The 27774-nt window shown below is 43.2% G+C and overlaps 2 long non-coding RNA genes and 1 other non-coding gene across 3 annotated transcripts; 1 reads left to right on the forward strand and 2 right to left on the reverse strand.

Annotated features, from left to right (window-relative positions):
- Window positions 1–2582: 2582 nt before the first annotated feature.
- On the reverse strand, window positions 2583–11536 carry LOC142563686 (uncharacterized). The gene is made up of 3 exons (XR_012824382.1): window positions 11200–11536; window positions 5215–5320; window positions 2583–2935 (listed from the first exon to the last, which is right to left on the reverse strand). It is a non-coding gene; the product is annotated as an uncharacterized LOC142563686 (long non-coding RNA).
- A 3438-nt stretch (window positions 11537–14974) lies between these two features.
- TRNAE-CUC (transfer RNA glutamic acid (anticodon CUC)) lies at window positions 14975–15046 on the forward strand. The gene has a single exon. It is a non-coding gene; the product is annotated as a tRNA-Glu (tRNA).
- Window positions 15047–19387: 4341 nt separating this feature from the next.
- Window positions 19388–27305, reverse strand: LOC142563665 (uncharacterized). Its single transcript, XR_012824371.1, has 3 exons — window positions 26647–27305; window positions 25380–25536; window positions 19388–19630 (listed from the first exon to the last, which is right to left on the reverse strand). It is a non-coding gene; the product is annotated as an uncharacterized LOC142563665 (long non-coding RNA).
- Window positions 27306–27774: the final 469 nt, after the last annotated feature.

Genomic DNA, 27774 nt, shown 5'->3' on the forward strand with positions numbered 1-27774 from the left:
TGTTAACAAATTCACCAAGGCTGTTCTCAATTTTGAACGTATATTTTCTTACTGATCTGTGCTGTAGTTTTGCCCTTGTACGTTCGCAAATTCAGAATGTATTCAAACGTTTCCAGTATTTCCTTGCGTTTGTCATGACTAAGATGTTTCCTCGTCATACTGTAATGTGGGGCGTAATGAGGTTTTATCAAGCCGCAGCATGCAGCTTTTACTCATACGTCCACTCTCATTCAGTATTCTGTGGAAAGAGAAATAAAGATTATTATAATTATTATTAAAAACCCAGAAACGGTCAGGTGAGGCTACTGGCCTACCTGCTTTAAGCATCCCCATTAGAGCAATCTTCCTGGGCTCGCTGTGAGATTTTTCTGATTTTCTGATGACCAGATCTCAGACAGCGACCTGCACAGAATACGTCCGAGAGAATAACCTGAAATTTTCATTCATTGCATGGAACATAGAGTCCTGCCTTATCGCACACCATGCACCCTCGAGCTATGCCACCCTTCTCTTTGTCCCTTGAGTAAACGAGGTCTTGGCACATAATCTGAAAACCTATGATGTCAATGTAGCCCATGTTTCGGCCCACTGGTTGCACCATGAACTAGGCTGATGTGAAGACGGGATATGAAAGAATAATTGATCGTTAGAAAAAAAGACTTCTCATTTCCATTGCACATCCGGAGCATTTGGCAGCCTGAATATGCCATTGACTTCTATCAGGCTTCCATCGTTGCCAAGGTTTAATGGAAGTATCATACTCCCTTGCTATCAGACTAGAGAGAACGCTGGATGGCAACTATCGGATTCTTCCACCTGCGTACGCGCAATGCCGCCGTTTCGAGCCATATTGTGTTGTGAACAAGACTTCCAGCCATAAGGAAGCACAACAGTCTTTCTTATACATGCCTTTTGGTTAGCCTCCTTTCTTTTTTCTTGTAGCATGAACTCTAGATACAAGTATATTCGCAAGCAAGATACAAGTAACCGCCTGATGCAACAGTGAATTTGAATATTATCGTGTGTTGCAAGTTAATGCGAGTAAAAAAGTGAAGACAGCAAAAATCTACTTATGATTCTTGTGGTTTAAACTAGTAGGTCACATAGATTTGATAGAAACCAGCAGCAAAAATTACAACACTAATCAACTTGTAGTAGACACAAGAATGCATATGCCTCAGATAGAGGACACATTTGGAATTTGAGTCCTCCATATACGTAGCCCCATTTTGAGTGAACCTATCTAATTATGACTACAATACAGGCCATGCCAGAACAATGCCACTATGATGTCAGGATTTTTTAGAGCCCAGTTCTTGATCACCTGTCGGTGTCCCTCGGCGTGACCAAGCGAATGAGCACAGCGAAGATTTAAAGAGCAAATGTGGACCACGCTGGGGATGAAAGAGGGCGATAGCGGAGAGTGCGATGAGGAAAGAGGAGGAGGATATTGCGAAAGCGTCAAAAAGGCCTTCTGCCGCATAAGATGAGCTCTGCAGTTACGAGTGCTACAAGAGGGCGCCAGTTCTCTGTTGACTAATGGCATGCAGTTTGTGGAAAAAACACTGGAAACCATTTGTGGAAACAACACTGCATGAGCAAAGTCTGCAGCGGCTGCTGTGAATTGCACCTGCACATCATCCACACACTGCCTCTCGCAATCTCCAGATTAATGAGTCAGTCGTGCCACAATTCACGCCCTTTGCAATATACAGCACGAGGCAGACTGTCCGTGCAATTGAAATGTTTTCGTTTCACTCGAAAGAAAAACGTTTACAGCTGTGCTCAAATATTACGTTGGGGGTATCGTAATCATCGGTGAAGTTTTTTTCCTCTTGATTTCATTGTTTTCATCTCTACACCATTCAAAACTGGCCAGTACCAGTGATAGGGCAAGTTGAACGTGGCCTGAACTTGCGAAGTTCTAAAGATATTGGCATGCAGATAGAATTGTTACACTACTCGGGCCCTACTTTTGTCAAAAATGGGTCCATCTGTTCCCGTATACAGAAAGAGCTCAGACTTATTACGAGATTTCCAGTTTCTTGTAACAATGATTCTGCAATGCAACGACAACATTCTATTTGTGAGCTGATCTGCCGCATTCAAGAATGCTCATGTGAGCAATTATAATGGGAGAAAAATTAAGCTCCATCCCACAAAATATGGAAGCCGCTATTTGTTGTCTAAAAGATGTCTTGAACAGCTAATTCTAAAGTCTGTCCTGGTCAAGACCCTTCCTGGCTGTGGAAATCTACAGGTACTTTAGGAGGCCATGCTAATGTTATGTTAAAAGTTGGCCAATAAATATATTGAGAAGAACAAGCTCAAGAATTGTATTGCACGTTCCCAGAATTGTTCAGTTATGGCTTAGGAAACATTCTGGTTTTATAAATATTTTGACAAGAAGATAATTAGAATTTCACTATAAGTTCCCAGAATTCGGTTAGAATGGCTTTGGAAAGAATATGGAAGTTTTTATAGCTGTCCTTGCAGCAGCATTTATATATTGTCATCCTGCAATGGTATGACAAGAAGCAATATTTCTGGCCACTTCAGCAAGCTTCATTGTACACGGCACGTTAACATATAGAACTGAAAAATAAAGCATTACATAATTACCCGGCAATACCCTGCATAAATTTTTTAACATGTAATAAATAGGCTTTTTGTGCAATGACTCGCTGAAAGCAAATGTCCATAACATGCAGCAAAAGGTTACTGTCTGATCTTGCGAAAAAATGGCTTTACCGACTTATAAAATAATTTAAATGCATAATTATATTACACAATTTGAAAATACAATAGAAAAGGTGACCACATGAAATGAAGATGAAGCTGTGGTAGCCACAGTAATGCAGGTCTTTTCCCTATAGGGTATGACTGGCTGCCCACAGATGTTTGGACTGCTGGAGGCCTCACGTGAAGGTTTTCCCTGCAATACAGCAGTAAAGAGAAGAGCAAGTAAGCCACAATTTATGTATGATGGAGATGTGGAATTCGATATTTCAAATAGAAAATATGTGCCATTGCCTTGCTTTGGTCACATTTTATAAATTTAAGCACTCGTTTCTCTATTAATCCTATGCTATATGATCCGAAGTATTTTGCAGATACGACATAAAAAAGCTAGTGTAGAGTGATTAAACTGGAAAATGGTTTAATCCCCAACACAGGCACAGTAAATCATTAGCAGTGGTGATAGTTTCTGAAGAAACCTATAATAAAAATATATTACTGCTGTATTGTACCACATGTTCATAAAACCATTTCTAATGTTTTTCTAACAGAATGGCCTTCACTATTAAACGGTACCGTCACATAGCAAAAAAAATTTCAAATCCTGCAACTAGTCCTTGCAATAAATTAGAAGCGCACTGGAAGCTACACAGCAACGCCCCCGAGGAAATATGTGTCGTGGTTCCTTGTGGTGGCCCGCAGCAGACTGCACTATGCAGCACCCTGCTGCTATCTTGGCGGCCACACATAGCTGATGCAACTACATCCACAGCAAGGATTAAATTGTTTTTCTGTCTGAGATGGGGGGACATTTTTCATTTTAACTCAAAATTAGGCATGTAATCGGGAAATAGCATTGGTAGGCCATCTGCTTTCAATCGTGACATTGGAGAAGCGATTTTTCATTCAGTTTGACACAGAATTGTAAGTTCACTGCTGCATGCTGTGCTGTAATATTTGGGTCACATGTTCGCTGCAGCTTCTACAATAGATGTGCAATGTTTTCCCGCTATGTTCCCATTCTCCAGAAGAGCATCCCTTTCATCTCGGTACATTGCGTACGGCCACAAAAAGAGCGTCGCATGTAGTAGTTTGGATAATTGATATGCAGTCTTAAATGATCAGGCTGGTGCACGAGCAAGTTCTATTAATAACTAATAATAACTAATAGAGAAGTAACAATTCCTCTTAACGGAATTGCTTGTTTAACGGCACATTTAATAGCGAAAAGTGCAGTGCCCGTTTCTTTAAAATGAGTGCAACATTATTATGTAGTAGTCATTTTAAAAATGCAGAATAGACATTGGGGGCGAGCTCCGCCACTGGAAATGCTGGCGCTGCTATCGGCAAGACGTGGCATGAGGACTGCATTGGCTTCTTCAGAAGCACCGATCAAAGCGAGTTGAAAACCAGTTTCAAGTTCCAGCTGCGGTGCAGCTGTGTAATCAACTGGGGAGGTTTTCCCACTTCAGGTGTCCACTTGGCAACACTTGCAAGCGCTATAATAGGTAGTGGTTGCCTTTGAAAGTGTTCAGCACTGCTGGATGTAAGCAATGGTGCTAGGTGTCAGCCTTACCCATAAACATGACAAGCTGCGTGAAGCTTGGAGCACCTAACTTAAAACACACAAGCAGCTATTGGTTCCAACTCTGGTGTACAGCAAGCACTTCCACGAGGAAGATTTCTGCTACGGCGTTGGGGCTGCGATGTTCGCGGTGAGTAGTAGAAAGCATGCACTGAGACGCTCGCCTGCGCGCGCTGCCTGGCCAGTGTCGTGAAGATTTGGTCTATGAACTTGTTGATGCTAGATATTGGCAAGTTCACTGGGATGGAAAGGGAATGGTAAGAAGCACATTAAAAAGATCATGGCATCTGCTCATATTTGTTAGCACCAAAGAAAAAAAGCAGGGGAAAATGTCTCGCTGAGAAGACCAATAAACATACAGTGCGATACAACTTGAGAAATATTGAAATGTCCACAAATTTAGAAGACCGAATTGTCGCAACGGTTGAAGTCGCCGTAGGTGTCAGGGTTCCTAGTTACCACGAAATTATTTCTGAACATTTATGATAGCATCCACGCAACAATGGTTGCTTGTGTACTGTCAAATGCTCATATTCTGCAGCCTAGTGCTCACGTCACAGTGCAAAGAAGCGCACGCAGCGAAAGCGAAACATTGTGCTCAGACATGCCTTCAGATGCGTAGTCGGTCACCATCAACCAGTGTGATCACTCCATTGAGGCTTCCTTCTGTTAGGTTCCATTTTGTTCGCCGGACAGCCCACTATAAGAACATACTTCGCACAGTTGGCCGTTGGCGATCGCCGACCTATCACATAAGCAGCTCGTTTGAGCGACTCCGCGCTGCATCCCAGTGACCGTGCGCAGTGGGCGTTCACTGTACGCACGCATTTAATGTAATGGGAAAAAGGCAACAGAATGGTCAAGCACTGGCTTGGAACCATGTGGCTTACCTCGACTAGAAAAAAATGGCAGCCAGATGGCATTGCGTTTCCATGAAAGAGCAAAATATGGCTGCTTTGCCCCTGTTCTTTGATACACTGTTCTGTCGCATGTGCCCTACAAGAAGATAAAAAGACAAATGTATAGCAGTACCTAGACATTGACAAGTATGTATAGGTAAGAAGAATGTAAGAAAATTACATTTCATGACCTGCTTCACACTTCAAGAAATGCTGAGCAGTCTAAAGTTGCAGCCTCATGTTTATTTGACGTGTAAAGAGGCAGTATAATATTTAACTGCACAAAACTGTAACGCTATGCAGCATATATCTGCTCTGGACACACAACAGATGCATTGCGAAGCACGTAATTTATTACATAAATTTCAGAACGGAAATGCTCTTTCGATTCATGACTGCAAATTAATAGACATCCAGGTATTTAGAAACCACACTGTAGACTGGTTTCATTTATTTTTCACGTATGTATACCAGCCTACATTTCGTGAATTCTCGACCGTGGGCATGAGCGACCGTGGGCTAGCACATATGGAAACAATTTGACGTGGACAAGCCTAGATTGAGGAAGTCAGTCATGTGAATTCTTTTTTAAATGAGATTACGCTTAATGAATCAAGACAAGCTGGTGCATTGAGCCATACCATGATACTTCTGCACTTGAAGCAGATGATGTTACTGCATTTTTTTGTACAGACAGTAAAAAGCACTCAGTAATGCAATTGTTTTGTTACACTCTACAGTTTGCAAAATTACACATGATGACTAAATGTGTACTTAAAGCACGCTAATGCTGTGACTTATTACAGGTAGTTGCACTGCTTGCTCAGAATTATGTGGCACAACTCCATGTCAGCCAAGGCTCTTCCACCTTTTAGTCTGAAAGTTACATAACAGCAATGGAGTAATGTACAGCAAATATTTCAGGACGTTTCGTGCTGTGCATTCTGTGTTGCCACCAGTGTGACCTAGGGCTTTGCACTGTTGCACGGGTACGTCTATACAGGCAGCTCCTCCATTTTGCACTTCCAGTTACTACCCAAGTATGGTTACTGGGGTTACTACCCAAGAGGTTCAAGATGGCCTTATTTTGCGATTTTAAGAGCAATGTCTTTCAAAACTCTGCGAGTGGCCACTGATATGTGCAGATCAAAGTTCTATATAATGATTTCCAATTTCTTGATTGTTAAAAAAACTTTTCTACTGCCACAAAGGTTTTTGATGGATGTGATTAAATTTTGCCAAAATCTTAATAAATGAAGATAAATTAACTGGAAAAGAAAACTAGTATTTTTGAACACATGCATTGCAAAGACTGTGGCATGCACAATTATTTTTAATACTTAAGCAGTGATGCAATTATTAGTTTGTAAAAAGGTGGAAAATACCAAATTCTCATTTACCAAGTCAGTTATAACAGTTCCTTAAGTGCATTACCTGTGTTACCATTATTCATGAGCAAACTAAAATAAAATGTACCAAGATGTGCAATCTTCCCAGTTGAAGCGAGGATAACTTGACCAGTTTATTCTGCAAATTGGACACAAATGCGCTTGCAAAATTTACACAGCAGACAATTTTATGCCATCGTAAAAAGTTTTGTGGCTACATTGCAATGCCTTCAATTTAGAAATCACTCTGAGAATGGCTTGGTATTTCCACTATTTCAATTAAAGTCGCCAGCTATTTTTAGCTGGCAACTTCAATTTTCACGCGATTAACTGGACGACGCTAACTGTTGGCTCCGACAATAACCGACAGGAGAACATTAACTTTCTTCATTTACTTCAATACCACCAACTCGCCCAAATTGTTCACGAGCCCACTCGCAGTAAACACATCCTGGACCTCATCCTAACAACCCATCCTGAGCTCTGACATTCACATCTTGGAAGAAATAAGTGACCACAAAGTTGTGCACTGTTCTCTTCTACTCCCACAGACCGACAAAACAAAAGCCAGGAAGCTTATCTACAACTACGCACGTGCAGATGTTGAAAAAATGAACCTGTTGCTGGAAACTTTCACAAATAGCTTTCAGGCCAATTTTCATAACCGTACGACTAATGAAAATTGGAAGTTGTTTCGTGACAAACTCAAAGAAATTGAAGATTCCTGTGTGCCAAAACTAAAAGTACGAGTACCAACGATCCTTGGTTCACCACAGATGTCAACAGGGCACTAAATAGGAAAAAAGAGCATTTAGTAAAACGGTTCGATCAACGGAAGCTACAGACTGGGAAAACTATAAAAGCATTTCCAAAATAGCTGAAAAACTAATTTCTGAAGCCAAAAACACATATTTTAATTTTACGCTTCCTAGTTTGATAAAAACCAACCCTAAGAAATTCTGGAACACTGTTAATCCTAAAACCGCTAGTACGGTTCCTGTTCTTTTGGACGCCCACGGCAGCACTCTACCTATCGAACAGTGTGCAGAACAATTCAATAGCCACTTCTCACAAGTTTTTACGAACGAATTGCCCATTTACAATCCACTGCTGCTTCCTGAGGCCGATATACGGATTCCATTTTCACCCATTCACATATCTGCGCTTGGCGTGGCTCGTGCAATGGAACGCCTACCTCACCACACTAGCCCAGGACCCGATGGTATCAATGCAAACTCTTAAAGATTACCTGCCAACACCCTGCTTTCCTGCTATCTCATTTTCCAACAGTCACTCGATACGACATGTGTGCCAGAATGGAGATCCGCTTATGTAATGCCGGTATTTAAATCTGGTGACACATCCATTCCTAATAATTACAGGCCAGTTTCACTAACATCGATATGTTGCAAAGTACTCGAACACATATTATACACTAACATTATGACTCATATTAACCAGAACAACCTGCTTCATAACCTACATGGCTTCCGCAAACATTTATCGTGTCAGACGCAGTTAATTGAGTTAATAACAAACCTTCATCAAGCAATCGACTCTTCCTTTTACATTGACTCCATCTTTATTGATTTCTCTAAAGCCTTTGATCGCGTGCCTCATAACCGCCTGATGATAAAGATACGCAACCTGCAGCTGGACCAACGTACTACGCAGTGGATGAACACATTTCTAACAAACCGCTTTCAGTCAGTTAAGTTAGGGAGCTTCTTATCAAGACGTACAGGTGTTGCTTCAGGAGTACCCCACGGTTCGGTGCTGGGACCACTGCTTTTCTTAATATATATCAATGACATCACGTCGAATATAACGTACATTACGGCTATTTGCAGACGACTGCGTAATTTACCGAGCAATTTCAAGCCCTTGAGACATCATTGCTCTCCGACTGACCTTGATGAACTAACTCATTGGTGCGCCAGGTGGCAAATGGTTATTAACGCAGACAAAACTAAACATCTCAAGTTTACTTCTGCTGCTAACACAAGTCCTAATGCCTACACAGTTAATAATATTATCATAGAAACTGCAGCGTCGGTAAAATACCTCGGCATAAATTTTACCTCTAATTTATCCTGGAGCACTCATATAGAACTGATTACTACCAAAGCCTAAAAAAACTTGGTCTTAAACACCGACTACACCAAGCCAACCAGGATACAAAACTTCACGCATTCAACATACTAATCAGGCCTGTGATAGAATACGCGTCAGTGATCTGGAACCCTCATTATACCCATCTTATTAACATGTTAGAATCTATACAAAACAAGGCTGCACGATTCATCCTTTCCCGTTACTCTCAGTATCAAAGTGTAACATCACTGAAAATATTGCTCCATCTCCCGCCTCTGGTCATGCGCAGAAAATTCAGCTGTTTATCCTTTTTCCACACTCTCTACCACAATAACACACCATTTGCAAGTTCACATCTCCCGGCGCCGCACACGTCGGCTCGTGTAGATCATAAGAAGACTAAACCTATTTTCGCTCGAACAGAACGATTCAAATACTCACCTTTGGTCCTGGCTAGCGAAGAGTGGAATTCGCTTCCTTCGAGCATTGCGGCTATCGCTGAAACACCATCATTTCAAACAGCTCTTTGGTCATACTTAGAAAATTCCAACATAAAATGATGTGCGTCATTGTTTTTTCTTTTTTTTGTGCGTGCGGGCCGTATCGTTCCGTGAAATGCTAGATGCCATGTTTTGCAACTTCTCAAGGTGCTTTTTTTTTCTTGTAGAATTTGCTACATGTGCAATTTTCCAGTTCCTGTTCCTAGCCATTTTTCTTCTTAATAACTTGTACCTGGCTTCTTAACTCGTTTATTTCTGTCTTCAGCTATTTATAACCAGTGTTGTATATTTATCAGTTTTCTTTGATGAATCCCCCCTATGCAATGCCCACATTGGGCCTTTAGGGTATAGAAATAAATTTTAAAACAACATTGTACACTTTTTCTTAAACTTTGTGAATAATTGCCTGGAAACTGCAGCTGTAAAAACATCTGCAGGCATTATTAGAATCAGAATTTCATTTTCAGCAAAGCTCTGGGTATGACTAGCATCCTCTGAAGCCTCTTGAACACCAGCTTATCTCCATGTAATACTCCCCAATTAAATGTATGATTTGTTTGAGTTAAAACACATCAAACAAGAAAAAAGTCAAAAGAACAAGGATAGATGCTGCGTCAGTCCCACTTTCTATCCTTTCCATCTTTCACTGTGCACTTCCTACATCAAATCATGTATTATAGACTGATTGTGAAATAATTAAACAAATTTCTTTCAAGGCTATGGATTACCCCTACATTTCTAACCCTGCTGATGCATTAGATGTAGCCCGCACAGCCACTTTTGTCTAGACTATATACCGTATATGCCCGCATAATGCACGTATTTTTTTCACAACATGCCGAAGCAAAGTTGGGGTTCACGATCATTACGCCGGGTAAATTTTACGGAGACATTTTCGAAACAGCAAAAAGTCGAAAGGTACCACGATACGACGGTAATTTGGAACATGCGTACGATAACTTATCCTTGCAGCCAAATACACGTGTGCCATTTGCATGCAAACCGTAAACTCACTCCGCATCGCAACCACCAGACTTGCCGCTCTGGCCGCTTCGTCCGCATCGTGGTTGCACCATAGAATAAAGACAAGTCACGGTGGAGCTGAACGCGCGCTCCCAACAGCGATCTCCAATCTTGCCCGAGCTCCGGCCGTCCGCCGTTATCGCATCATCACGGCGTACGTACCTCTTCGACCGTCCTGCTCGTCAGCGTGTCAAAGCTTATCGGTGTCAGATCAGCGCGTTTCTGTTTTGTGAGCAGATAAACTCTGTCACGCAGCAGGTGCACATGACTCGACTTAAGGTCCATCTCGCACATCGAAACGCAAGGCAGGCAGAAACGCGAGCCTTATAGACGCGCGAATTCGACACTACGCTCGTCTATGCCGATCAAGTGCGGTCTTCCCGTGCGCGGCGTCCGAACAACTCGGCCGCGCATATCATGCGCGCGCTCTTATTACCCCAGCTTAAAGTACGTGCAAGGTTGCAGAGAGCCAGTTGCGTTTTTTCTCCCTCGAATCTACGACACGCCTTTGTGTCGGCACTGGAGGAGAGAATGCGCAGCATTAAGTGCGCTTGCAGATGCACGAAAGTCAGATTGTAGTCTTTCCGAAAGACTACGGCAAGACCGTTCGGTCGTGAGAATGCACGGTAGCGAAGTTGGGGGTGCGTTCATTACGCGAGTAAATACGGTAGTTTCTGCAGTGATCATGCGTAATTTTTACTAACACTCATTTTATTTTACTGCGCTAATTATTCAAGTATGCCAGCACAAAGGCTGCAATACCCATCAATCCTGAACATTGTACACACACCTTGCGAGTTCAGTACAAGACTGTTCAGCGAATCTGACATTAGCAAAATGTACAAATGAGGCTGCGCACTGTGCAGCTGTTGAGGTTCTGACAAATGGACTCCTACATTGGTATTGTAACTGTGATACTAACAATGGATGGTGGCTGCCCAGAAAACAAACAGGTAAACGGGTATACGTACCGTAAGGAACTGCACTGTATCTGCTGGCGCTGGTCAAGTCTTGAACGTGAGCAAACAACCACGAGCGGTGCTAAAATATAAATCGGACAGAAGTCGCGAAGCACCGGCGAATGAGCCGCTCCGAATTCAAAACTTTACTGAGAAACGTGGTTCTGTATGAAGGGAATGTTTTGCACTGTCTTCTGCAGCCCTAGAGGGAGCACGGCTCAACGCCAGTTACCTAAAGTGCCTAAATTGGCCTGGGATCTTCTTAAAGTAGCGAAAGTCTAATCTTGCTGCCGTGCTACGCAATTGGTGATTGCATGTGGCTGGTCCATTTGAATCGGGCGGCTAGTGCCCCTGTGAAGCTGTCTTCGCAGCGGCGCAGTTGGATATTTGACGTCATTATGTGCCACGTGATAGCTCACGGCGAATAGCGGTACGAGCGACACCGGAGAGGCGATGCGCAACTAATACGGTTGGTGCGGCAAGTGGGTGCACAGTAGCAAAGTAGCGGGTGCGTGGGTGGCGTATGCTTTGCTGTGAGACGCGCGACAACGAAAAATACTGTGGCGGCGCTACGATTGAAGTGGATTGGTCCGGATGAAGGTCGCGCCGTTGGAAACTGCGATACCTCTCGGAAGGGTCATTCGTACTACGCGCGCTGGTATATGCGTTCAGACCCCTGAGAGTCTGTTTATAAATGCATATGACATATATCTATGTCTTAGGAATAGATGCCGCTTTCTACATTTCATTTTTTTAATGACGCTCGGTGACTACGCGTGCATTACTGCCGCAGAGCCGGCTATCCTGTTATTGTGCGGTTACCTATGGAGAATATTTCTTCAAGCATCATGTATGTATTGCATTTTTGCGCATATAGTTTTCCATCAGCCGGTCTTGTGAAACGCAGACGCAAAATCCTGCTGGCCGCTTCAAATAAAACATATCTGGCCCATCCGGTGCCCTGCACTCAGATTTATGAGAAATATTCTTATAGGAAAAAAAATGCAGTGCAACATTCCATTCTTGTTTCCATCTTCCTCCCGTAACAGAATGTTGGTACGGGTTGTTTTATTGCGGTCGGACCCCGGGCGCCGAAAAGTTTTAGCTAGCCTCCATATATATGCTAATTAATTTTTCGCCCGTAAGACGTGAAATTTTTGTTCAGTCCAACCTTTAAAGAAAACGGTGCGGTAGCGTAATTATTGGCTGCATAGTGAATATGGCGTTGCGCTGTTAAACTCGAGCTCACGCGTTCAAACTAACCGGTCGCGTAATTCGATGGGAACGACATGGCAAAAATACGCGTGCGCTTAATTCTGTTTTCGTGCCCGTTAAGGAACCCCAGTTAATGAGAACTGAAGAGTTTGCTTCATATAATCGTATCGCCAAATGTAAAACTGCAGGATTTGTTCAATTGAAAAAAGAAAAAAAAGTAGCTGCATCCTTCGGTTTCTCTTTTTTTTGTGAGGGGTGCAAACGAAAGAAATTATTTTCGAGTACGTCTGATTTGTGAAAAAGCCCTTACACTTTGAGAAGGACGAGCAACAAAGCTGTGGTGTGTTTTACATCAAAAGACGCATCTATGTATATGTGGGCGTTATTATTATTATTATTATTATTATTATTATTATTGATATGGACACAGACAATGCATGCATCTTTTGACTGTAGAGTGATTTATTCTTTTATGAAATAGTGACGTTCGCAAGTACCGCCGCATAGCAGACAAATATTCCACGATATTTACACTTTCAGCTGTGAACCACGTAATTATGAAAAGCATATATATGAAACTTGGCGTAAGGTGAGAGTCGTCTTGGCGGCTATTGGTTATATCATTCGCTTTGGGATAGCCTCGATAAAACAAGAGTTAGCCGTTTTCTGTAACCATACTCCCTCCGGAGACGGCCATGTATTGACAGAATCCGCGGGAATATTGTAATGTTTACAACTTCACTGTGAGCTTAATTGTGACAAGTAAATGAAACCCAGCATAATGATAGTCGTCGTAGCGGCGAACTTCAGTATGATTTTTTCCGAGATACAGAGCAGTCACGATAAACTGGAGACGAAAACTCGGGAGCGTCGGACGCGGATGCTGGAGGAGGAGGCTCGAGTTTTGTTTCGGCATACGGACACGATCCTGTGGGTGAAGTAGCCCTTAACAGCTTCTCTGCAAAAAAAATTAATAAAGATGTTACGCTTGTCTTACATGAGCTAAATGTAATGCTGTTCCCAACTGTGCGTCAACTGAGCAGCTTCTGTATTATAAACGGCTGCATTCAATTATCCAGTGTAACTACCATGACGACAATAATGAAGCATTTAAAGGAGCGGCATGCCTCACGTACATTGTAGATCTCCTGTGTTCGTTCAAGAAATTAAGGGTGGTACCACATTTTGCACCCAGCTTTAATGGGCTGCAGACGTGAAACTAAAAAAAAATGTTTTCCTTGTCTGAATCAAGTATGCTGCAGGAGCTTATTCAACAGGCCTGATTAGCACCCGTGTGGTTTTTCTCTCGGGAACTGGTGCGCAACAGCCACGACCCTCCTGCAGCACATTCAATCGGAGTAAGAGTCCTCATGTGCATTGACCATTGACCTCACTTGCATAACCTTTGAGTCTTCAAAAGTGCTGTTATGCGTTACATTCGAATGGAAACGGTTATTCAAGAATTTTTAATAACGAATTCTGAAGTCGAATACACTCTGAATAACAAATACCGTTCGATTAGGCTCGATTTCGCCTGCTGTCACTATAAAGGAGATCGGTAAAGACTTCCTGGTCTCCACGATTCATTAACGTTCAATAATTGCCTTTTCTCGGAAAGTCGACTGGTTCACGTGAGGCTGGTGCGGCTTGTAAAAGAAATACTTATTCCGGGCGGTAGTTTTCACCTTTGCGATCAGTGCGTTAGAATATTTGATAATTTTTTTCTTGCAGAGATGTCGTGGATATATATGTATATATGTGTGTGTGTGTGTGCCCTTAGATTTACCTGGAAGTGCATTGGTCATCCGCATTTCTTCGCGCCACGCAGTTGATAAACCTCGTTTATTTCACTGTAATGATCTCTTCGATCATCGTCCCTGATAGATATTCCACCGACAAGAGGGCGTAAAATGACACGATATCAATTAAATTTTCTTTAGTCTAAACTTGGCTTCTGTGCCAGAAGTTTAGTGTTACTTTTAGAAAAAGTGCTAAACATAGTAGTTAATTTGGCTAAGACTACAATTGGTACCGGCCGACAAGAGTCGCAGACTCATCAAAGCAAATAAACCATAAAAAAAGCTACTGCACAGACTCTGCGAGAAAAACGGCGTCCGCGCAACGAACGTGCGCGCTAGCAGACGACGCATTTGACGACAGCAAAATTGGAGGCGTCATGTTGTATAACCCATGCTTCATATATGTATACGTAGGGAAAATGTGTAATTATAAATTTGCAGTTGAAATAAAGCACCATTACAAGAGCGTGCCCGCAATCTGTCTCTGCATGCGCCCGCTGCGAAATTACGTTGAATATGCCGCGAAGCGCGTTTCCGCCCCAATCCAGTTCGCTCGAAGCGCCCTCGCACAGTTTTTCCACACGCGGCACCTCAGCGGGAGAGCGCCGTTCGGTCCGCTCGACGATTTTCTAGGACCCTCTAACAGAAACACTATCAGAGGCTTTCTTTTTTTGCACTTGATCTCACACTCACTGCACTTGGCGTATGTGCCACCTTGTATTCTAAGGCACTGTTATGCTATCTCATAGGTCTATAAAACTGTGCAGCTTGTCTCCGGCATGGTCTAGTGGTTAGGATACCTGGCTCTCACCCAGGAGGCCCGGGTTCGATTCCCGGTGTCGGAAAGCATTTTTTGCGCTTATTTCTACTGCTTTTTATTACTTTCTTAAGTACGCGTCGAGGGGGTACCAGGTTACGTTAGGGTGACGGTGAGCGAAACTCGCTGTCGCCGTTCTCCCTTCCGCCGCTAACCTCGCGCCTCCGTCCCTATAATGCGGCGTATGCGCAGATTGCAGTGGGGGGTGAGATAAAGCGCAAAAAACCTCTTGCGTCGACGCCACGCCTCTGGACAGGCTGGTGACATGTCTATAATATATAGTTGCGTCGCGATAGTGTCGGAACACGTAGAGGTGCGCTAACACCACGGCGGAGAGCGGGAAATTAAGGTCTGCGCTCAATGACAGTGTAAAAAATTCTAATTTCGGTTAAACGCTTGCAGTAAAGCAATGCTAGAATGAGTTTCGATCCCAGCAGATAAATGCTTGTTAACCACGATTTGGCTTACGCCAACGAATTTGTTTCAAACAAAGTTCCCGCAGTTCGTTCGCATGGCTCTAACTTTCTGAACATGCGCTGATTTCTTTGATCGACTCCGGCGAAAAATGATTATTGCACATGAAATCGAAAACGGTAGCAACACCCACACATGACAGTTCACCGGAGAGGGAATAACAAACAAGGTGCATTAGGTGGAGCAAATAAACCCGAAAATCCCCCACCTTCCCTCGGACGTTCCTGCTGTAACGGAGTACCCACGAATTCGTACAATCTTCGGCATCAATTTCTACCAGGTGCCCTTCTGTATGCGCAGGACCGGACGTGATTGCGACGCAGTTGGAGCAGCTATAGTTTGCTTGCTTGGTACGTGATATGAGTGGAAGCACCAGCTGCCGTCCGGGAAAGCGGCCTCAGCACGCCGCGCTTTCGCTACCGATAACGGCGCCTCTTGTGGGTTTGAATTTGTCACAGTGCATGGAAACCGGATTAAGGTAGATGGTGGTGCTTGTGGTTGGAAGTGTCACACATATCACGAATGCCGGCGGCCCTTCTGCCGTTAAGCGTCCGTCAGTACGTTAAAGGACACTAAAGGTTACTATGAAGTCAGGTTGAAGTGGTAAAGCTATGCTCTAGAACGTCTAAGGCGTCAATATAATCGCGAACAGAGCGTTAGTAACCGAGAAATTAAGGTAATTGCATGACACAATTTGTCACCCCCAGGGACGTTCCGGTACTAGCCCGATGACGAAGGCACTCCTCAATTTATGTCACTAGTACTCAACTACTCGTATGAGAAACACCATTTCATTAGGTTATAAGACGGAAGAAAATTGTACTTGTCTACTGTTCGATTCTAAGAAAAAATAGCATTTTGTCGTTAACCTTCAATAGTATGGGTGGTCGAGAGGTTTCGTTTTCGCTCGGCTCTGCGCCGCACCCGCTTTGGTGTTTCAGTTTCGTTATCGCGCCGTGCTGCGCTGGTTCTGCTGGCTCGCAAAACTTGCATTTCGAACAAGTAGCGAGAATGCCACGCCCATGCGATGTGGTGGGATGCACGAACTGTCCGCGGAACTTGGCCAAGGGAAGTTGCAGCGGCGAATCCAACGTTACTTATCACTGTGTGCCAACGAGTGATAAGTAACGTCTGCTACAGCGCGTTGGCAAAGAGCCGAAAAATCGCATAGTGTGCTCGCTGCACTTTCGTCCAGAGGATTACGAGTTCAACGCCGGCTTACTGAAGTCGTGTGGAGTGCCTTTCGAATTAATGCTTTCCGGTAGCGCTGTTCCGTCGGTCTTGCCTGCATTCTCCGAAGCACAAGAACAACTGCAGGTCGAAGACGGCATTTGGTTTTCAGGAACGCAAAGCTACGGATGGTGTGAATATGTACAGCCAAGACATACAGTTACCGTCGTAGTAGTACGTAACGACGCCGGTAGCGCTATTCGTAGAACAGCTATTCGTAGCTAAATTAAATTTTGGTAGCTAGTAGAGCCCAAAACTTGATAGATCTAGGTACAAAATAGCTAAGTTGGCAACATTGGCAGTGACGCAGAAGTTTCAGCGAATAAGAACCATAGTGAGTCTCTAGCCAAATTGTACCTCGAATGAGGATCATGACACCATTTCCCACGAACTGGGATCGCCAGGATCGAACATGCGCAGCTACACTACATGTAGGACCATAGTTATGCGTAGCCAGAGTGTCTCGTGCACCGTGTTATTAGCTACCGTCCAAGCTGTGAAAACGTTCATGACTCGTGTATGCCTTTTTTAAGTGCTTTCAGAGGCTTGCGCGCTAATGAGACATCGGAAGGATATAAGACACCAAGAGGAAAGGGTCATGGAAGCAGTATGTGTTCCCAGGGAAACTGGCAGAATGGCGATGACCGATTACAAAACCCCTTGGAGAACTGGGAAAATGTTATCACGTTAGAATCAGGCTGAGCACCGATCCAGGTTTTCGATGTCTTGTAAGCAAAAGCGCTATGAACTTAAATATGAGCCCTTTTTATAACTCGTGCCAGGTGTAACCAATAAGGTTCACCTGGCACGAGTTATTAAAATGTAATATGCATGTTACAGTGACTTCGTTACTTTATTGACGCTATTGCTCTACGTACGTCCATGTCCTGTCATTCACTGACAATCGTCAGTGTAACACTAAGCGCAATATAATCATGGCCTTTATTGACATTTTGCGGCTTTATGTTTTTGATAACTTATTTGTGCTATGCCTGTTTACATCTTGCGGTTTTCCGTGAGGACATATTGTTGCAATACTTTATCTGGAATGCAGAATCATCCCGTGTCACTTGCTGTTCTATGTTTAAAGCCAGCTTTTTTTTTCGCTACCGTATCGCACGATTCGGCGTTGGCTGCGGCGTATCTCTCTGTGTGTGAGACATGGAGGAAGAAAATAATTTGAGAGAGAGAGGAGCAACCTTATTTGACCAAGGGATTCAGGCCCGTAGGTCCCTGGGTCCCGGCACGACCCCACTGCACTACACACTTGTGAGTTCATGGAGTTCCATGACGTGGCAATGTGACGATCCGTGGCGATCTTCTGCCTCGTCGGGTCCGTCGAGCGCCGCAGGGTCTCCCATTCCTCTCAGGGGGTCAGGAGCTCCAGGCCCCACATCGCGAAATGGGATTGAAGCCAAACCTGTCGGTCCAACACGTGATCACACGTCAAGGTGCCCGGTTTGTTTTCGTGTTCCCGCTCTGCAGGCTTAGCCATGGTAACGCAGCCGAACAAGCGCGCACCGAAAGAAAAGCTGGTGGCATATCTACGGAGAAGCAAACGTCTCAGTAAATCTCGATTCTTGCTCCCTGTCTCGACGGAAGAGGTAATGTGTTGGGCAACCACTGAGCGAGGGGCTGGCTTCATGGAGCGTTCGCTTGCCAAGGCTGGCTGCGTGATGTAATGCTCTCTCCTAACCTTTTCCTTCCTCCATGGTGTGTGGGGGAGGCGGTAACAGCAGTGTATTCTAGTACACTCTAGTAATAGCAGCACGAGAGCTCCGGAGAGGGGAGAGCATTAGCGTATTGGCCCACGCCAGCGTCTGCGTCACACTGACGCTACTCGAAAAAGCGTGCTCCGAAGATGGGAGAGAGCAGCGGCGGGAGAGGAAGACGTGTGTTGCGCTGAGTGTTTGTCGCTGAATGCCAACTAAACGGACGTGCTCTCGCGCGAGAGCTTTGTGTCGGTCGATGGTTTAGGTAACGTGTCTAGTTTATATAAAGTGGAGTGCTATATAACAAGCTTAGATGCTATGGTCCGCGCTCCGTAAGCGGTGTTAGGAACCGTGGTCCGTGTAAACTTCGTGTTCATGCTTTCCGTAGCGTCAGCTATCACCTAACAGTAGGCGAATTACTGAAAACTGAGTTCAGCACATTACAAGCGTTTATTTCTGCCAGAAGGATTTGCCACACTGTAAAATAATTTACACCCCTAAGGGTTTTTTTGAGTGTCTATAACTAACCCCCTAGCACCCTAGAATAAGCTGGGTTTTATAGGCAATTACACCCTTATGATGGTTATTCTATATTCCAATAACACCCTATCCCTTGAGGGTGTTTTGAACAAAATATTACCCTTCGACCCATGGGGTGTAAGGGTGTGATCAGGAATATATTACCCCTTCACCTATCGGGTGTAATAAGCAATATAAGAGCCCTTGCTAAAAGGGTGTTGAAGTACGGCATGTTGAAGCGGGTACACATGCACTTCATTGTATGTTTCTTAAGTCTAAAGTCAGGCTAGCACACAGAAATGTTATGTATGGTGTGCATACAATAGGTAATGTGTTTCCAAACGCATGGCATAGCAACTTTGAGAGAAAACACAATCACATGTGAGTGTTCTGCGTGAAATGGTCCCATTTACCACAGATACAGGAAGAGTGACTGCATGGAGGGTCATTTATTCTAGCCACCTGTACAATATTTAGAGCTTGCACTACGCCTTGTATGTGGTCACAAGTCTTGTGGTCGTTCTACACTGAAGAACAGTCTTATTCAAACCAATGTTCCAGGGCACAGGCGAGGCTGGTGATGCCTTTGTGTAGCTCCATTCCAATGTCCTAAGGCGAGCCATCATAGAAGAAACCATTTCTTCCTTGATCGCTGTAGCCATCTGCTTGTTTTCTACCTGCAAAATGATTTGTTGCAATTTAATGTCAGGAAAAGTACACGAAACATGACAAGCAGCGCTTCCCTGCATCATTCACTTGAATATTTCAAGATCACATGAAGACCAGGATAAAGAAAACAAGCACAGATAGTGCTTACTTCCAAGAATAAGGCATTTATTCTGCCACATCATGAATGTAGGAGAGACAGGTTACACAATTATATGAGGGCAATTCAGAAATTATTGCCTCCAAGCCCACTACTTTGCCGATATTACTGCAAACATTTTGAACTCTTTATCATTGATGCACTAATGTTTATGCTATCGAATGTCGCCTCACATTCCTATCTCTTCTCATTCCAGAGTAATCGAGCAATTCATGGCATCCAGTGGTGACGTCAAGTTGAAACAGCAGGCTGTAATTGAATTTCTGACTGCGGAAGGTTGTGCGCATATCAACATTCATCGCCATCTGACTGCAGTTTACGGGGATTCCTGTGTTGACATCAGCACTGTGCAGAGGTGGGCAAGGACTGTGAAAGACCAAAATCCTGCCGCATCAAATCTCCAGGATCAGCGCCGAAATGGACGGCCCACAATGGCTTCTGATGAGGGTCATGAACATCAGGCAGATAGGTTCACTCAGGGCAATCGCAGGATCAAGCAACACCAGATTGCAACAACACTCACCATTTCCATTGGCTCAGTGAACCACATCATTAAAGACCTGCGTTACAAGAAGACTTGCACTTGTTGGGTGCCATGGCAACTGACGGCTGACATGAAAAAGTTGAAGCATTGCGAACAAGTTCAAATTTTCTTGTAACCCAGGAGGTTCTTAATTATGTGGTTCACTGAACCAATGGAAATGGCGAGTGTTGTTGCAATCTGGTGTTGCTTGATCCTGCGATTGACCCGATTCAACTCGTCTGCCTGATGTTGATGATCCGCATCAGAAGCCATTGTGGGCCGTCCAGTTCGGTGCTGATCCTGGACGTTTGATGCGGCTGGATTTTGATGTTTCACAGTCCTTGCCCACCTCCACACAATGCTGACTTCAACACAGGCATCCCCGTAAACTGCTTTCAGACGGTAATGAATGTTGAAGGGCGTAGAACCTTCAGCAGTGAGAAATTCAATTACAGCCCGCTGTTTCAAGCGGACATCACCACTGGATGCCATGCATTGATCGATTACTTTGGAACGCGAAGAGATAGGAAGATGAGGCAAGTGACATTCTATAGCTTAAACATCAGTGCATTAATGATAAAGAGCCAAAATGTTTGCAGTACTACTGGCAAAGTAGTGTGTTTGGAGGCATTACTTCCTTAACCGCCCTCATATTACAGCAATAACACTGGGCAGTTTGTTTTCGTGTGTGACATCTGACCCAAAACTACAACTTAGAATGTGCACAAATAAAGATGCTCGTGTTGAGCCCAATAAATTGCTTACAAATATATCAATCCTTTCTTATGCAGTAAGTTTACAATGAGAAGCCACATCATCTCACTGCAACTTTTCCCTGCAAGGAAGTTGCATTGAAAAGAAGGTGCAGCCATATGCTTCGCTATGCATTGCAGGGTAACCATCAAGAGGTACTTTGACATTAATGCCTTGTACCCAAAACCAACAGTTTAAATGCCAACCATTATTTTACAGGATGTGGTGGCCACAAGGCAAAAACAAATTCGCAGGGTTTACGTGCCAAAACAATGACCTTACATTCATCGGTTAATATAACACATGGCATTGTTGTTTTGCCTGCCTCCTCAGAATTATACATTGTTAATAAGAGTAGAAATCAGCATTTTCACAGAAGCTTGCTCCTTTAACAACAAGAGGCACTAACGATGCTGTTCTTTAGGTTTCCCAGGCAAACAATGCAAGCATCACTATACTCACTATCACAAACAATGCAAGCATCACTATACTAAGCATCACTAAGCTAACCTTTATTTTTTTCTTAATCTATGACCTACACAGTGGCTGGTAAGAACCCCTCTCCAAGAAATATTTGGCATCTCTACTAGAAGCCCTACCTACACCTCTTAACATCATCTTAGACATCTCCACTAAGCAAGCACATAATCCTGCTGGTATTTTTATTACAGAGGTTTTCACTAAAGATCTTCCAAGCAAGAACTCTTTAGCATCTGATCATTTAGATGCTTTGAACTGGAACAACACAGTGAATGCATCATGCTTAACAGAAGTTTAGCTATTTTAATCAAAGCACAGTTAAAGCCTTTCATGTATGAAGTTTGTCATCTGCTTTTACTTGATCTTGCTGCTTATCTGATTGTGAGTTACACTAAGATCAAGCATTCTAATGGCCAACATCTCATCTGTGAAACGCAGAAACTTTAGTGCACTTGTCAGTGATGTTACGGCATTCTTAAATGTGATGATTAGACTGCTGGCTGTTTAGCACTGTAGTACCATTTTACAGGGTGATCATTTTTAAGTTCTATGGAATTTTTAAAAATTTCCTGTGGCAGATGGCATAATTCTTGTCCTTGAGCTATATTATTTGAAGAGGTAGAAATCACTAGCATGAGAAATCGAAACACATGTTCAATTAATTAAAAAAATTCACTATTGACTTGGTAACTAATTATTTTACTGTGCATATTGCAATTTACGAATTGTAGCCAGTGAGCTTGGAAGACGTGTACACTTGAACTTCCAGGATGACATCAGTTTAGGAATATTTCCCTGATAAAGAACACTACACAAGGGTGTTCCAGTTACTTTTGTGCATCAGTGCATACAAGCACATTTTGTTAAAAAAGTAAGTGGAACAACAGTGCATTTTTACGGCAAGTTTGATGGTGCATATCTCCAAACTGGCGTCATTCTGGAAATCAATTCCAAGTGGATGCATCTTGTAATCTCACTGGCTATGATTCGTAAATTACAATATGTGCCTCATATATGTGGTAGCACTGGCAAATATTCCCAGAGTTCTACTAGGAAACATAAATACCGAAGAAAGTGGATGGGGAAAAGGCGCCTGTAGTAGTTCAATTGGTAAAGCATCGCACGCGTAATGCGAATACGTGGGTTCGTTCCCCACCTGTGGCAAGTTGTTTTTTCATCCACTTTTATTTTCATTAATTTATCATTATTTCATTTATTAATCACAAGTAATTTACCCTAAGTGGTCCTTGGTGTTAGTGTTTGCTGGCTTCTTAGGATAAGATTAATAAGCATCGGCCCCTCGGTTAAGCCACTTTCTTTGTTTATATGTGCCATGAAGTAATTAATTGAACATGTGTTTCGATTTCTCATGCAAGATATGTCTGCCTGTTTGAATATTCCTGCTCAAGGACTAGAATTATGCTATATGCAACAGGTTATATTTAAAAATTCCACGAAACTTAAGATCATCACCCTGTATAAAGACACTGTGAATTTTAAAACAAGCTTCAGTGAACCTTATTGAATCAGCAAATGACCAGTGTAACTAGCCTGCTTATCCTGGAAATCTTTTGTAGCTTATAAGCATAGAGCACTTCACTTACACATTTAGGAATGCGAAATTTTCTTGAAATCAGCCCTTTCTTTTTAACAGCTAGCATCCTTGCCAGTTTAGTTAGACATAATGTTGCATGACTTCAATAGTACTGCAAAATCAGATTTTCTTTCTGCTCCCAGTGTCCAGTGATGTATCTTTACCAGTGTCTTTAGCAGCTGAGATAACTAATGTTCCTGCAGGTAAATATCAGAAAACATTGCGATAACTGCCAAGTAAATGCAATCGTGCATCTTGTTTACAATACAGCATGTGCTCTACCTCCTGCCAGGTTTGTACTCCATATCAGGCCAGCATGCAACTTGTACAAGAGGCACCTTTCGCATGCATGAAGATATTTTATGAGGTTATGGTGGTGTCAAAACATGACATCAACAATAATGCCTTAAACTATTATATGAAACACTTACTTGTACAAAGATAGAAAAGGCACCACTTTTGAATTCAGCACATTCGGTTTACAGCACCATAGTAGAAATGGCTCAACTAGTACAGGTACGCAAACGGGCTAGTTGGTATTAGTCGAGGACTTTCGACAGTGTGAACTCGACAAAGGATGGAGAAAGAGGCGATAGCATTTGTCTCTATTTCTCGCCACTTTCGACGTCCTTTGTACAAGCCCGCACTGTTGAACATCATGGGTCAACTAGTACAGCCTGAAAAAAATGTCATGAAACAAAACTTGGCACTCAACCTGAACAATTCTGCCTGTCAGGTATTATGGTTTCTTCAGAACTTATTTCTTTATACAAAGACCGACCCATCAAGTAAAGCTTACTGAAAGAAATGAACAACATCAACACCTCTCAAGGCACATGCATCAAAGGAGTTAGAGCATCATACGCATTACCTTTAAGTGCAAAAGTATTCTTTTTCTTAGGCAAACTGCATTTCTAGTTTCTTAAACCCTATATATTCATTTGTCACAGCTATGGGAAAATCACAAGGTGGAAAAAGATGTGTTGGTGCAATTTCAACTTTTATGTACAACAACAAAAGGTAAAGCAGAGGAAATCTCACTGGTCCTCTGTCTAAATGACACTCAGTTTCATTTGTCATGTCCACTCCCATCCTGATGGCAGCAGAAACAGGAAGAGAGCAGCGTGGTTCAGAAAGCAGACGAAGGAGCTGATATCCTAGCTGACATAAAGAGTAAAGAAGGGAGCTGGTCAGGCCATGTAGTGCAGACTTGAGACATCATTAACTAGCGCGAAAAAGACAATGGACGACAGCTAGAAGCACACAGGACAGAGCTCTAGGCTTCAACTGAAATTTTGGCTACACAGAAACATAGGATTCAGGGGATGCGACCGCGATGGATGGAAGCAACATTCATATTCCCCTTTCCCTGTCTGACAAAGGAGATATCGGAGCAAATTGATGGATAGGTTCATTTCGAGATACGAACACTCTTTTTGGTGAGAGCCAGAGAAGGGGTGCTTACAGACCTATCACCCGCTTTTTGATGCAAAGTGCTTCGAATATTTTCATGTAGACCTGCCTCTAGAGCCGTCTGGGCAGATGAGTGCTTTGAAACTGCTCAGTGCATGAGCACCTACAGCAATGATTGGCCGGATGGCCACCAGCCACTGACAACTGCGGTCGTTTAAACACCAACCTGTTTGGCTTGAGGAAACATAGGGAAGCTATCAGTACCTTAGTGGCTGGTGGCCACATGGCCAATCATCGCCATATGTGCTCATGCACCGAGCAGTTTCAAAGCAATCGTGTGCTCAGGCGGCTCCAGAATCAGGTACATAGGGAAATATACGAACCACTTTGCATCAAAAAAGCGGGAAATAGGTGTGTAAGCACACATCTCTGGCTCTCACCAAGAATGTTCGTAAGTGAAATTAACCTGTTCATCACTTTGTTCCGATAGCTCCTATGTTGTTTCTGTCTGTCGACATTCTGTGCATTCCATGTTTCTGTGTAGCAAAAATTTCAGTTGAAGTCTAGAGTTCTGTCTTATGTGCTTCTTGATGTTGTCTTTGTCACGCTAGTTATTGATGTCTCAAGTCTGCCATGAGCACCAACTAGCCCAAGTGCCTTCTTCAACCATTTAATGCATAGGGCAGATAACCGGTGGCACATTCAAGTTACAGAATGGAAGCCAAAAGAAGAGAAGGGTAGTCAAGGATGGTAGAGAAGCAGACTATGATGAAGTCAGAAAATTTGCAGGCTTCACTTCGAATCCGCTAGCACAAGACAGAGGTAATTGGAGCTCACTGGGAGAGGTCTTCATCCTATGGTGGAAAAAATATGTCGGCCAATTGTGATGAAAAAAGTATGCCTGTCAGCTCAGATGTCTTCGCAGTCTTTTCAGCAATGGGTAGGCCCAAGACAGCCAGTCGGTTCCCATGCAATTGCTTCATGCTGACTGTAGCTGCATGAGCACAAGAAAACAACCTACCATTAATGCCACTCGAGATTGACTACTCAATAAAAGAACCTCTCAAAGCTGCAAATACAATTAAGCATTTACCAGCTTAATACATACATATATAAAGGCCAAGAATAGTTACAATAATCATAAGCTTTATAACTAGACATTAAAATAAGGTAGTGAAACGTACAATAACCGTAGGACGTTGAGTGCAATTCATTTCAGAAATACTTTTGACCACTGACAGGATGCCTCAGGCAGGGCTCAGTCACACAACAAGAAAACATAAATAGTAGTAGTAATAAGCATGCCTGCGTGAGACCAAGACACGAATTCAAGGACGAGAAAAAAATTGATTAGGCTCGGTGTACTTATTCTACAAGAAGATAAATTTATAAACAAATAGCGCAACCACGCGTTCATCCGCAACAGCATGAGAGCTTCTAGAACAAACGAGCACAACTTAAAACGAAGGATTAGTACATAGCCGGGGTGGTCGTGGTTCTTTTGTTTTGCATTAGTTCTAGTCATGAAAGCACGAGCATTGCAAGCTACTTGCGCCATTACCTATCACGTGACCTCCAACAAAAAACAAACAAAAAAAAGAAATGAGTGCAAGTAAATAAGCGACATTTAATACGGTTTTCACACTGCACACTTTTGCCCGCGATCGATCCTGACTGGAATTGAATTTCTGGGCACGTTTGGCTTCGTTGCACAATCTGCGGACGGGAGCCAATCGCGGTCGAAAATTTGCATCCAGAATGGGCTCGATCGTGATCGAAAGTGGCCCTGTGACACCGGTATAAGTCTGCGCCTATCTTTTGTAACAGAATGAACCAATTAGTCAAACCAAAGTATTATTTACGTGCCTGCGCCGAATACTGACGCGTAGCAGTATTTAATTCTCTACAACTCTAGTTGAGGACACGTGAACAATGAAACATTCTTTTTCTTTTTCACATTCGGTGCCCGTAGGCTACGCCTGGAGTACAGATACTACACTCGCATCCAACCCACCTTGTGCTGCCCTTTAAAGAAATTACGCGATAATTACTACCACAATGATGCACCATAAAAACGCGACGCTGAACGTGACTACGTACGCACCTTTTATATGAGCGGTCCATGCGCCTTGCAAAAGGCCCTCGGTTTGAAGGTGGAGAGCTGTCACGATGTGTACTCTGGGCACGCCGTTTGGTTTACGTAGTGGATGGACCATGTTGACGATGCATTCCGCCGAAAAACAAAACGTCCACTTCATCACTGTTCAAGCCGAATGGAAGATGTTTTCTCTTTCGCCACGAATGACGGCCGTCGTAGGCATAGTAAACACACTGTCACAAAGAAACACCGATGTCGTAGGCCGCTGCTGCCTTTCTTTCTCACGCATAATCGCGTCGCCTTCACTCCGGACGCTCACTTCACGTCGATGAGCGCAAAAGTACACGAAAACAACGAGGTGGTACAATCTAAACGCAGCAAAAAACAATCGAATTACTCACAACTTCAAGAATGTCACGGAGAACACACCAAACACACATGCACCCGCCGGCCCGCCGCGAGACGCAGGAAATGACGTAGCGGCAATAGCAGCGACACCCATCGGGGGAAGTTATTTCAATTTCGGTTTCGTTTTCAAGGCATAAATACAAATATTTTTTTAAACTACGTGTGTATATTACTTTTCAAGCTATTTATTTTACGCTACCTCTAAGCCATTTCCTGTGTTTACGGGTAGGTTCAATGGAAATTTATTCGCAAAAACATTGGCTGATATCAAATGAAATGGAATGGCAAAGGTGGGCTGGTAACTGCATGTAAGTGAATTCATTTTCTATATATATATATATATATATATATAATATTTGCTTGGACGTTCATTTGTAAAGAGACGTGGCCCTTCCTGATTATATAGGATGCAGAGGTACTTGCGAGTCTGTCTTTTCTTTTATGCACAGAGAAAGAGAAAGAGAGAAAAAAAAGCTTTAATTGGCCTTTTTAAGAAGTTTACAATGCTCATATTTCTTAACTGGTTTGCTCACGCAAATGTTAAATATCTTGGACGAACGACCGATGTAGAAGTACTTGCATAATAGCTTTCTAAACGTATAGGGGATACCACGAAATTTCGCACGCACAGAATTACACGAAAACCTCAAGTTTCCAAGTACGAAAAGTATTTCTTTGCGTGGTGTCGTGAATGTGCAACCGAAGCGAATCCAGTTCTCGTTTTTT

Source organism: Dermacentor variabilis, chromosome 11 (assembly GCF_050947875.1).
Source record: "Dermacentor variabilis isolate Ectoservices chromosome 11, ASM5094787v1, whole genome shotgun sequence".
In the NCBI taxonomy this organism is placed as follows: Eukaryota; Metazoa; Arthropoda; class Arachnida; order Ixodida; family Ixodidae; genus Dermacentor; species Dermacentor variabilis.